This window comes from Peromyscus leucopus, chromosome 1 (assembly GCF_004664715.2).
Source record: "Peromyscus leucopus breed LL Stock chromosome 1, UCI_PerLeu_2.1, whole genome shotgun sequence".
Taxonomy (NCBI): Eukaryota; Metazoa; Chordata; class Mammalia; order Rodentia; family Cricetidae; genus Peromyscus; species Peromyscus leucopus.
This window is the reverse complement of record NC_051063.1, coordinates 170,114,292-170,126,554: the sequence shown is the minus strand read 5'-3', so window position 1 is coordinate 170,126,554 and position 12,263 is coordinate 170,114,292. Positions and strand designations below refer to the sequence as shown.

At 46.2% G+C, this 12,263-nt stretch overlaps 1 protein-coding gene across 1 annotated transcript in view; it reads right to left on the bottom strand.

Annotated features, from left to right (window-relative positions):
- Window positions 1–12,263, bottom strand: part of LOC114688528 (carcinoembryonic antigen-related cell adhesion molecule 1-like) — an 875,221-nt gene that overhangs the window by 487,972 nt on the left and 374,986 nt on the right. The window lies entirely within an intron of this gene.

Sequence of the window (12,263 nt, the reverse complement as noted above, 5' to 3'; positions counted from 1 at the left end):
CTGCAGACACCCAATTATAAATAACACATGTCATTGGCAATATGAAATTGTGCCAGTCATGGGGGTGTATGCCTGTAATCTTGGCATTAGGGAGACTTGAGACAGAAGGATCCTAAGTTCAAAGCCACCTGAAATATGTAGCAAGATCCTGTCTCAAACTAAAAGGTAGGTGTTTTGGTTAACTACAATGCCCACTGCACTCTTACAATGTACTAAGTTTTTTTATTTTGTTTTGTTTGGTTTGGTTTTTTGAGACAAGGTTTCTCTGTGTAACTGTCCTGGCTGTCCTGGAACTCACTCTGTAGACCAGGCTAGACTCAAATTCACAGAGGTCTGCCTGCCTCTGCCTCCTGAGTGCCAGGATTTAAGGGTTAATCACCACTGCCTGGCAAGGTGAGTATTTTTTAAAATAATTTTATTATTTTTTATGTGTATGTGTGTTTTGCCTGCATGTATGTCTGTGTACCACATGTGTGCCTGGTCCCCAAAAGGCCAGAAGAGTGTGTCAGATCCCCGAAACCTGGAGTTAAGGATGGTTGAGAGCTGCCAAATGTATGCAGGGAATTGAACCCAAGTTCTCTGCATAAGAACAGCCAGTGATCTTAACCACTAAGCAATCTCTTTACCTTCAACAGCATAATGCTAAATTAAAGGGGGATTGGGTGCCTGGTGGCGGTGGCGCACGCCTTTAATCCCAGCACTCGGGAGGCAGAGCCAGGTGGATCTCTGTGAGTTCCAGTCCAGCCTGGGCTACAGAGCAAGATCCAGAACAGCACCAAAGCTATACAGAGAAACCCTGTCTCGAAAAAAATTTTTTTAAAAAGGGGTGGAGGGATTGGGCACTGCTGAAGGTGTAGCTCAGCTACTCCTATGCCTGCCTCTTCTGCACAAAGTCCTGCATTCTATCCCCCAACCCACATGAAGCAGGACTTGCACTCACTTGTAATTCCTGCACTTGGGAAGCCATGGCTGTTCGATCAGAAGTTCAAGATCATCCTTCGCTACACAAGTGGTTTGAGAGCACCATGAGCGACCTCATCTTCACATAGACACATGCAGACAAAAAAACTAAAGCCAAAGTTTAGGCGTGGTAATGCACATCCATAATCTGAGCTAGCCTCCTCTACCAAGCAAGCTTAGTTCAAGGCCAGCCAGAGTTGCAGGAGACCTTGTCTCAAAAGTAAATAAATGCTCAAGTGGCTGGTGAGATGGCTCAGTGGATAAAGGTACTTACCACTAAGCCTGACAACCTGAGTTTTATCCTGGAACCCACATAATAGAAGGAAAAAAGAGTCAACTCCTAAAAAGTTATCCTCTGATGTCTACATGCCTGCCCCATTCAGGCACACATATACACAAAACTAATAAATAAATAAATTGTTTGTATTTCTTAATGATTTATTTTTATTTTATGTGCATTGGTATTTTTGCCTGTATGTATGTCTGTGCGAGGAAGTCAGATTCCCTGAAATGGGAGTTACAGACACTTGTGAGCTGCCATGTGGGTGGGTGCTGAGAATTGAACCCCAGTCCTCTGGAAGAGCAGCCAGTACTGTTAACCACTGAGCCACCTCTACAGACCAAAATGTTATTTTTTTTACTATTTTAAAATTTATTTTATGTATATGAGTACTCTATCTGCATGTATGACTTTATGCCAGAAGAGAGCATCAGATCCCACTAAAGATGGTTGTGAGCCATCATGTGGGTGCTGGGAATTGAACTCAGGACCTCTGGAAGAGCAGTCAGTGCTCTTAAACCGCTGAGCCATCTCTCCAGCTCCCTAAATGTTATTTTTAAAGAGCGAGAGAATGGGAGCCCAGGTGAAAATGTCTGTGGGTTTTATGACTTTTTTAGTAATTTATCCATGGATCTTATTGTAACTTCTCTCCATTCCATGTAACATATGGTCACTCAGCCTATGGTTGTACATGGTGATTCCAACGATCACTGGGAGATACCCAGAGAGTCAAAGTTATGTATTAATGACCATTCCTTGCAGGGAGGCCATGAAATCAAGGCCACTGAGTCCTAGTCAGCCAGAGTACCTCCTCACACATCCTTAGTGCCCTGTAAAACATCTGCTTTCTTCATTTGTTTTTTGTTTTCTTTTTGTTTTGTTTTTGTTTTTTTTCAAGTCAGGGTTTCTCTGTGTAGCTTTGGTGCTGTCCTGGATCTTGCTCTGTAGACCAGGTTGGCCTCGAACTCACAGAGATCCACCTGGCTCTGCCTCCCCAGTGCTAGGATCAAAGGCATGCACTACCATTGCCCTGGTGATCCTGGAACTCAACTTGCTCTGTAGACCAGGTTGGCCCTAAACTCAGAGATCTACCTGCCTCTATTAAAGATATACCACACTGCCACCTAGCCACCCACCCACACCCACACACTTTTTTTTTTTTTTTTTTTTTTTTTTTTTGAGACAGAGTTTCTCTGTGTAGCTTTGGAGCCTTTGCTGGAACTCACATGGTAGCCCAGGCTGGCCTCAAACTAACAGAAATCTGCCTGTCCCTGCCTCCCAAGTGCTGGGATTAAAGGCTTGTGCCACCCCCCCCCATGCCCCTTTTAAAGACCAAGTTTCTCTGTGTAGCCTTGGGTGTCCTTGAATTGGCTCTGTAGACCAGGCTGGCCTCCAACTCACAGAAACTCACTTGCCTCAGCCTCCCAAGCGCTGGGGTTTAAGGCATGAGCCACCACTGGGAATGGTGGTGAACACTTTTAATCCCAGCACTCAGGAGGCAGAGACAGGTGGGTCTCTGTGAGTTCAAGGCCAGCCTGGTCTACAGAGTGAGTAAACAGTGAGTGGACAGGCAGATTTACATAGTGAGACCCTGTTTAAAGAAGAGGAGGAGGACCAGGTGGTGGTGGGGCACACCTTCAGTCCGAGCACTTGGGAGGCAGAGGCAGGTGGATCTCTGTGAGTTCAAAGCCATCCTGGACTACATGAGATCGATTCAGTGTAGGAGAGAAACAGAGCCAGGCAGTGGTTGCACACGTCTTCAATCCCAGTACTTGTAAGTCACACACCTTTAATCCCAGCACTAGGAAGGAAGTAATATGGCTGGGCAGAGAAAGGTATATAAAGCTCAAAGAGACAAGAACTAACTTCTTTCATATGAAGCCTTTTCAGCTAGAGCTCTTTCAGCTGGAGAGACTTAGAGACATTCAGTCAGAGGATTTGTGGAGTTGGTGAGACGTGGTAGTGGCTTGTTCCTTTGTCTCTCTGATCTTTCAACATTTACCCCAATATCTGGCTCCAGGTTTGTTGTTTTTTTTTTTTTTAATTAAATTTTAAATTTCGAGCAACACCTGGCAGACTTTATTCCATTGCCACCTTGACACAGATCACATCCTCAGATTGTCAGGGCATGGACAAGACCTGGGCATGAAGGCCATAGCCATTGAGAAGATGCGTCAGGAAACTTGTTGCCATAATTGTCTACATAGTGAGTTCAAGCCAGCTAAGGTCCCAAAAAAGGTCATGGACAGGAACTCTGGCCACAGAAGTCCCCACATTTCACACAGACTTGTCCCATCCCCCACCCTTTTTTTTTTTTTTTTTTTTTTTGAGACAGGGTCTCTATATGTAGGCCATTCTAGCCTGGATGTAGACAGGCAAGGGCAGGATAGACATAGATAAAGCTCAATGGTTCAGAGCTGTATTCACAATTCCTTCATTAGTATGATTTACGAACCAGGATGACTTCCACATTACTTGGATTCTTCTGTCTTTGGTGTCAACTCTCATAACCAGGGAGACCCTGTGGGAACAATTTGGGCAGTCGTAAAAGTAGGAGCATCCTGTAAGCCATGTGCCTCATGAACATAAACCCCATGAGCAACATGACTATATGGCTGCAAGCAGTACAACTCAAGGACACTGTACTCCAACATGGACAGTGCTACCTATCTCCTGGGTAGGCCAATAGTGGTAGTGATATAGACCCTGAACAGCCATCCACTGTACCTCCAATAAACCACAGAGTAGAGCAGTTTCATTACGGTCTTGGTTAATAGATACCTCATGTTCTAATTAAATTCCTTGGGCCTTTGTAACCATACAATTATGTGATGTGTTCCCCTCCACCGATCATTGAGGGAGTAACTCACCTCCCTTCTTTCTATATACAAGTTAAGACGGTAGGATTCCCCTTAAAGGTGACATATCCTGTCATTTCCATGAGATGAAGGAGGTATGGTGGCAACGCACCAATAATTAGCACACTCTAGAGGTGGAGGCAGGAGGATCAGGAGTTCAAGGTCATCTTCGTCATAGCTTGAGGTCAAGAATAACGTGGATAGAGCCAGGTGTGGTGGTGCACACCTTTAGTCCCAGCACTCAGGAGGCAGAGGCAAGCGGATCTCTGTGAGTTTGAGGCCAGCCTGGTCTACAGAGTGAGCTCCAGGACAGTCAGGCCTATTAAACAGAGAATCCCTGTCTCAAACCAAAAAAGAAGAGGAGGAGGAGGAGAAGGAGGAAGAAGAAAGAAAAAGGAGGAGAAAGAGGAGGAGGGGGGGGAGGAGGAGGAGGAGGAGGAGGAGGAGGAGGAGGAGGAGGAGAGAATTGGAGAGACAGGGTTTCTCTCTGTAGTCCTGACTGTCCTGGAACTCACTCTGTAGCCCAGGCTGGCCTCAAACTCACAGAGATCTGTCTACCTCTGTCTCCCGAGTGCTGGGACTAAAGGTGTGAGTCACCACCGCCTGCTGATTTGTTGTTTTCAAAGACCCAGGTTTGGTTCCCAACACACACACTCGGGAGCTAACAATTGTAACCCCGGTTTCAGTGGAGCAGATGCCATCTTCTAACCTCCATGAGCCCCAGGCATACACATGGAACGCTTGCACACATGCAAATAAAACACACTCAAAACAATAAAATGTTGTTAAAGAGGACGTATGAAAAAGGAAAGGTTAGCTGGGCGGTGGTGGCACACGCCTTTAATCCCAGCACTTGGGAGGCAGAGCCAGGCGGATCTCTGTGAGTTTGAGGCCAGTCTGGTCTACAAAGTGAGTTCCAGAACAGGCTCCAAAGCTACACAGAGAAACCCTGTCTCGAGAAAATAAAAAGAAAAAAGAAAAAAAAAAAAAAGGAAAGGTTAAACATGTTATTTTATCATCGCCTCAACTTGATGATAGGTCACTTATGTCCAATACCACTTCCTGGTGAACTGAAGCATGCCACATATTTTCTAGGCCCTAGAATCCCTTCACCAGAACACACACAATATACCGATAAGATTGCCAATTAGATGTGACAGCGTAAATTAGATGTGACTCTGGCTTTGAGACAGTATCTCACTGTGTTGACCAAGCTGACCTGAAATTCAGAGCAGTCCTCCCAGCTACCTGAGTGCCGAGGTTATACGTGTGTGATGCTATGCCTTTTGCCTCATGGCTCATGTACAAACTCTTTAAATAGCGTTAAAACTAGCCAGACATGAAGGTACATGCTGGCAATCCCAGCACTCAGGAGGGACTTAGGAGGACTGTCATGAGTTCAACACCAACCTAGTCTACATAGTAGGTTTCAGGTCAGTCAGCAGTAGATAGTTAGGCCCTGTCTCAGAAAACAGACTTTTTGTTTGGGTGTTGTTTTTTGGGAAGGGGTTGTTTTTTGTTTGTTTCTTTGTTTGTTTTGTTTTTTCAAGGCAGGGTTTCACTATGTAGCCCTGGCTGTCCTGGAATTCACTCTGTAGACCAGGCTGCCCTGGAACTCACAGAGATCCTCCTGCCTCTGCCTCCTGATAGCTGGCATTAAAGGGGTGCACCATCACAACCTGGTGAGACTTTCTATAAATGAAAACAATCGCAACACCGAGGCTGGAGGTGTGATTCAGCAGTAGAATGCATGCTTAGCACTGTGTGTGTGTGTGTGTGTGTGTGTGTGTGTGTGTATGTGTGTGTTGTCCCCAAGTGTGTGGGTGCTCGAGGAGACCAGAAGAGACCATCAAATCCCCTGGAACTGACATTACAGACAGTTGTAAGCAGCCTGATGTGAGCGCTAAGAACTGAACCCAGGTCCTCTAGAAGAGCAGCAAGCATCCTCAACCACTAAACTGTCTCTTCAGTCCAAGATTTATTTATTTATTTATTTATATTTTTATGAGACAGGGTTTCTCTGTGTAACAGCCCTGGCTGTCCTGGATCTCGCTCTATAGACCAGGCTGGCCTCAAACTCACAGAGATCTACCTGGCTCTGCCTCCTGAGTGGTGAGATCAAAGGCTTGCACCATCATGCCTGGCTTCTTAAGATTTCTTTTTGAAATAATTTTAAGTTACATGTCTATGCTTGTGCATCTGTATTTGCATATGAAGACAGGTGCTCTGGGAGACCAGAGGTTTCAGATCCTCAGGAACTGGATTGCAGGCAGTTGGGAGCCACCTGGCACAGGTGCTGGGAACTGAACTTAGGTCCTCTGGAAAACAGCAAGTGCTGTTAGCCCTTGTGCCCTGTCTCTAGAACACCCTTTAAAGATTGGTTTATTTGCATCACATGTGTACATGTGTAGGAATCTTTTTTTTTTTTTTTTTGGTTTTTCGAGACAGGATTTCCCTGTGTAGCTTTGCGCTTTCCTGGAACTCACTCTGTAGCCCAGGCTGGCCTCGAACTCACAGAGATCCACCTGCCTCTGCCTCCCGAGTGCTGGTATTAAAGGTGTGCGCCACCACTGCCCGGCCCGTGTAGGAATCTTTTGCCTGTGTTTTTGCAAGTGCATTGTGTGTGAACCTAGTGCCAGCAGAGGCCAAAAGAAGGTGCTGGAAGGGTTGGGGATTTAGCTCAGTGATAGAGCACTTGCCTAGCAAGCGCAGTGCCCTGGGTTCGATCCTCAGCTTAAAAAAAAAAAAGAAGAAGAAGGTGCTGGATCCCCTGAACTGGAAATACAGACTGTTCCTGTCTGTCTAGTGAGTGATGGGAACCAACCCTGGTCCTCTGCAAGAGTAGCAAATGCTTCTAAGTGCTAGACCACCTCTTTTCTTTTTCTTGAGACAGGGTTCCTCTGTGTACCTCTGGCTATTTGGGGACTTGATCTGTAGACCAAGCTGGCCTCAAACTCAGAGATCCTCCTGCCTCTGACTCCTGAGTGAAAGGCATAAGCCACTATGCCCAGCTGCTAGGCCACCTCTTTAGCTCTCCAGAAATACTTTTAATTAAAAAGTGGTAGCTCATGCATCCTATAACCTAGCACCCGGGAGGCTGAGACAGGAGGATTTCAGGTTTTAGGTCATCTACTGAGTCCAGATCAGCCTGATCCATGGTTAAACCCTGCCATGTTGAAGAACAGCAACAACAAAGAGATGGCTCAGTGTCCTTCTAAAGGACCCTGGTTCAGTCCCCAGCGCCCTATGTGGCTCACAGCTATTCATTTCCGGGGATCCAACAACTTCTTCTGACCTCTATGGGCAATGTACACACATGGCACTCCTACATGCATATACATAAAATAAACACATCTAATAAAAAGTTAAAAGTTTAAGAAAAAAGGCGAGTCAAGACTGGTGGTGCACGCCTGTAATCCCAGCACTTGGGAGGCAGAGACAGGTGGATCTCTGTGGGTTTGAGGCCAGCCTGGTCTACAGAGTGAGTTCCAGAATAGCCAGGGCTGCTTCATAGAGAAAACTTGTCTCAAAAAGCCAAAAAAAAAAAAAAAAAAAAAAAGGGGGGGGGTGTTTTGGGGATTTAGTTCAGTGGTACAGCACTTGCCTAGCAAGCACAAGGCCCTGGGTTTGAGCCTCAGCTCCAAAAAAATAAAATAAAATAAAAATAAATTATTGGACATGTTAGCCCATCCCTTTAACCCCAGCACTCAGAATCAGAGGCAGGTGGATCTCTGTGAGTTTGAACCCAGCCTGGTCTATATAGCACGTTCTAGGACAGCCAGAGCTATAAAGTGAAACCCTGTCTCAAAAAAAATGCCCCAAATTGTTTTGTTTTGTGTGTATTAGTGTTTGCCTGTATGTATGTCTGTGTTCCATGTGTGTGCTTGGTGCCGGCAGAGATCAGAATGTGTAACAGATTCCCTGGACTTGAGTTACAAATGTTTGTGAGCTTCCTGGTGAGTGATGAGAATTGAACTCAGATCCTCTGGAAGAGAAGTGAATGCCTTTACCTGCCATTTTTCCAGTCCCTGGTTTATTTGTTTGTGTTTTTTTTGTGTGTGTGTGTGGGGGGGGAGTTAGGGGGTGTTGAGACAGGTCTCATTTATAGCCCTGGATGGCCTAAAACTCAGAGAGATCCATGCTGGGGACAGGACATGTGTGTACCCCAGCACACAAGATTAGAAGACAACTTGAAGGAGTTGGTTTTCTTATTCAAACATGTGGGTCCCAGGGATTAAACTCAGGGACTCAGTCTTGGTGGCAAGCACCTTACCTGACAGGCCACCTCCTTAGCTTTCTTTTCCGTTGTTAATTTATTTATTATGGTGCTGGGGATGAAACCCAGAGCCTTGTCCATGCTAAGCATGAGCTCATCTACAAAGCCACATTCCAAAATCATTAAATAAAATAACTTATAACTGGTAATAGATTATAGTACTAGGTGATATTCTGAAATATATATGTATCATAATGTACAAATCAGATTAAATAATCTTTCTTAAACATTTAGCTTCCCCCTTCTGTTTTTTCAGATAGATAGGGTCTGTCCATGTAACCCAGGTCTTGGTCCTTCAGCCTCCGAATGCTGGGATTTCTTCCTGCCTTACTATTTCTTTATGGTGAACACAGGTTGTTGCTTTTGTTTCCTGAAATAGGGTCTCATTTAGCCTCCGCTGACCTCCAGCTCACTCTCTAGCCAAGGCTGCTGGCCTTGAACTCCTGATCATCCTACCTTCAACCTCCCAAGTGCTGGGAAAACAGACCTGGGCCTGGGTTTCCTCCTTTTTTTTTTTTTTTTTTTTTTTTTTTGAGACAGGGTTTCTCTGTGTAGCTCTGGCTTTCCTGGAATTCACTCTATAGACAAGGCTGGCCTCAAACTCACAGAGATCCTCCTGGCTCTGCCTCCTGAGTGCTGGGATTCAAGGTGTGCACCACTACAAACCAGCTTTCTTCCTTCTTTTTTAAAATATAAGGGACTTCACCCTGCTGTGCAGAAAGCATTAGCTCTCCTGCTCTAACTCACTACCTGGTCCTAACAAAGCCATCGAGATCTTTTATTCTTTATCTTTTCCCCCCTTCTCTGCCGGGAATGGAACCCAGGACCTCAAACCCAGCTTTCAAATGCTCTACTTCTGAGCCACACCCTCAGCCCTATTTACATTTTAAAAGGGGTGGAAATCAAGGGGGCGGCGCGGGGTGGGGGTGGGGAGATTAAGTGACCTTCCCAATATCGCACAGCTGGGAAGAAGAAGCCCAGCTGTGATTTGACCCCAGGCAACCTAAGGCAGTGCTGTCCTACCTCCTGCAACGTCATCCCTCATCCACAGGGGAGTGCAACTGGGTACATAAGTTAACTACAGTTTATGTAATTCTCCCAGGGGCAGGGTACAGCTCTCTGAACACACACCTTTCCTCCAATAAGGCTTGGTCCATGTGCTTTCCCACTAAGAGCTCTCCTTGAGTGCCTGCTTGCTGTTGACTTTCTCAAGAAGTACAGGTGGGTGAGTGCTGGGGGGATCCCCCTCTGTGGCTATCATAATCACATTCTATCCAGAAAGTCTGCACTACAGCAGAACACTTCCTTGGCAGGATGTGTTTGTTTAATCCTCACACCTGATGTGAACTGACTGGGGAACACAACTTCACCCTGACCCATTCACGTCTCTCCCGTGTGCTCGGGGAGACAGTGGGAACTGTGAACTGCCCAGCAGGAGTCTCCCCACAGACAGCACAATCTCCTTTGTATCCAAAGTTAACAAGGGCAGTTGGCATTTGCACACTTGAAGAATTCTCTGTAACTGCTGTTAACCCCCTTGGATACAGCATGAACCATTCACTAGGGGCTAACCACATGGTTTATCTGATTTCTGCCTCTGTTGTTTGTTTGTTTGGGGACTATATAGTCCCGGCTGGCCTGTAATTTATGAAGATACCCTTGCCTCCCTCCAACCTCTTAAATCAGTGGTTCTCAAACGTTTTAATGCTGGGACCTTTTAATACAGTTCCTCATGTTGTGGTGACCCCCCAACCATAAATTATTTTCATTGCTACTTCATAACTGTAATTTTGCTGTAATGAATATTAATGTAAATATCTGATATGCAGGATATCTGATGTCCGACCCCCAAAAGGGTCGAGACCTACAGGTTGAGAACCGTTGTCTTTTTTGTTGTTGTTTTTCAAGACAGGCTTTCGCTGTGTAACAGCCCTGGCTGTCCTGGAACTCGCTTTGTAGCCCAGGCTGGCCTCAAACTCACAGAGATCCGCCTGCCTCTGACTCCCGAGTGCTGGGATTAAAGGTGTGTGTCACCATCTGGCTGATTTATTTTAATGTGTATTTCTTTTTGTTGTTGGTGGTTGTTTTGAGACGGGGTTTCCTCTGTGTAGTCCTGGCTGTCCTGGAACTCTCTGTGTATGCCAAGTTGGCCTTGAACTCAAGAGATCCACCTGCTTCTACCTCCTGAGTGCTGGGATAAAGGTGTGAGTCCATATGTGCATTTTTAAAATGTGCATTGGTGTCTTGCCTGTATGCATGTCTGTGAACAACTTGTGTGCCTTATGCCTGCAGAGGCCAGAAGAAGGTGTTTGATCCCTAGAACTGGAGTTACCCACTCACTGTTTATGAGTCACCACATGAATGCTGAGCATCAAATTTGGGTCCTCTGGAAGAGCAGCCAGTGCCCTTTACCACTGAGCCATCTGTCCAGCACCAGGCATGGCCTTTAATGTTCAAAATCCTAGCATTTGGGAGACTGAGGAAGGAAGACTCCTTGAATTTGTGGCCAGTCTGGACTACTGAGTAAGAGCAGAGTTGGGTGTGTGTGTGGGGGGACGACGACGACGACGACGACAACAACAACAACAACAAGAAAGTGTAGGATTTTATTAGTTCTACAATAGCAGGGGTAATAGACTAAGTTCTCTGCTCTGTGAACTTTTAAGGACAGTTAATTTTTCCTGAATTCCTGTAGACAGTGGGAAGTTCCTATAGCTCGTGTGGAACTGCCTCCATGTAAGTGCCACGGACAACTGGTACTTTTTGCATACCCTGTGTGAAGCAGCCATATACCACAGGACATTCTTTTACAAGTCATCCAGATGTTAGGATGGTGTCTTAGTTAAGTTTCTACTGCTGTGGTAAAGCACTATGAGCAAAAGCAACTCAGTGATGAAAGGGTTTATTTCACCTTACATAGATCACTAAGTCCATCTGAAGTGAAGCCAGGGCAGAATTGAAGCAGAAGCTATAATGGCTTTATCTCCATGGTTTGCTCAGCCTGCTTCCTTATACGCCCTAGGACCACCTTCCTAGGGGTGGCACCCACCCACAATGGGTTGGAGCCTCCCATATCGGTCACTAATTAATTAAGACAGTATCCCATAGACTTTACTACAGGACAATCTTATGGAAGCAGTTGAAGTTCACTCCATCTCAAGACTCTAAGCCTGTGTCAACGTGACATAAAAACTAGCCAACACTGACAGTATGACGAGCTACGATAGAACAGACGCGTTTTCCTTGCTACTACAGTCTTGAGCGTCCATCACAGGCAAGAGAAATATTCCTCAGAGCCGGTATAAGTCGTTCTCCATTATCCTTTGGTCCAAGGGAAACCTGATCCAAGGGAAGAGGGAAGCTACGGGAAGAAATTCACCCCTGGTGTAAACTCGGCATCTGGGCGACAACCTTCTACGGCCCAGAGGGTATGCGGCACACGGTCTCCTCCTCACCTCCAGTGTGACACCCACCCCAAGATCTTTACAAATCTTTCTTCTGGTGTGAACAATCATAGGGCTGTTCGTTTGCCTACGGGAATGGCGTGTGAGACCCCAGGAAGCGTTGCATATCCCCATCCTATGCCTCACCCCAAGTCTGAAGAAGGGTGGGTGCTACCAGAAAAGTGCGCCGTCCTAAAATCAATGTCTTGGAGTTGGCTTGGCCCCACGGCCCCAGACCACGCGCGTTGCCTACACCGCAGTGCATGCTACCCCACCACCGCAGGTCCTCTCCTCTCTCCTGGTGGCAACAGGGCTTTCCGCGGGGCCGCGCCAGAGTTTTTGAGACTGTTGATTGGTCGTAGTCCGGCCACCCGACAGCCAATCACGCAGAGGAAAGGTGACATCACTAGTTCTTCTCCCATCCCCCCCCCACCCCAAACTTCTCT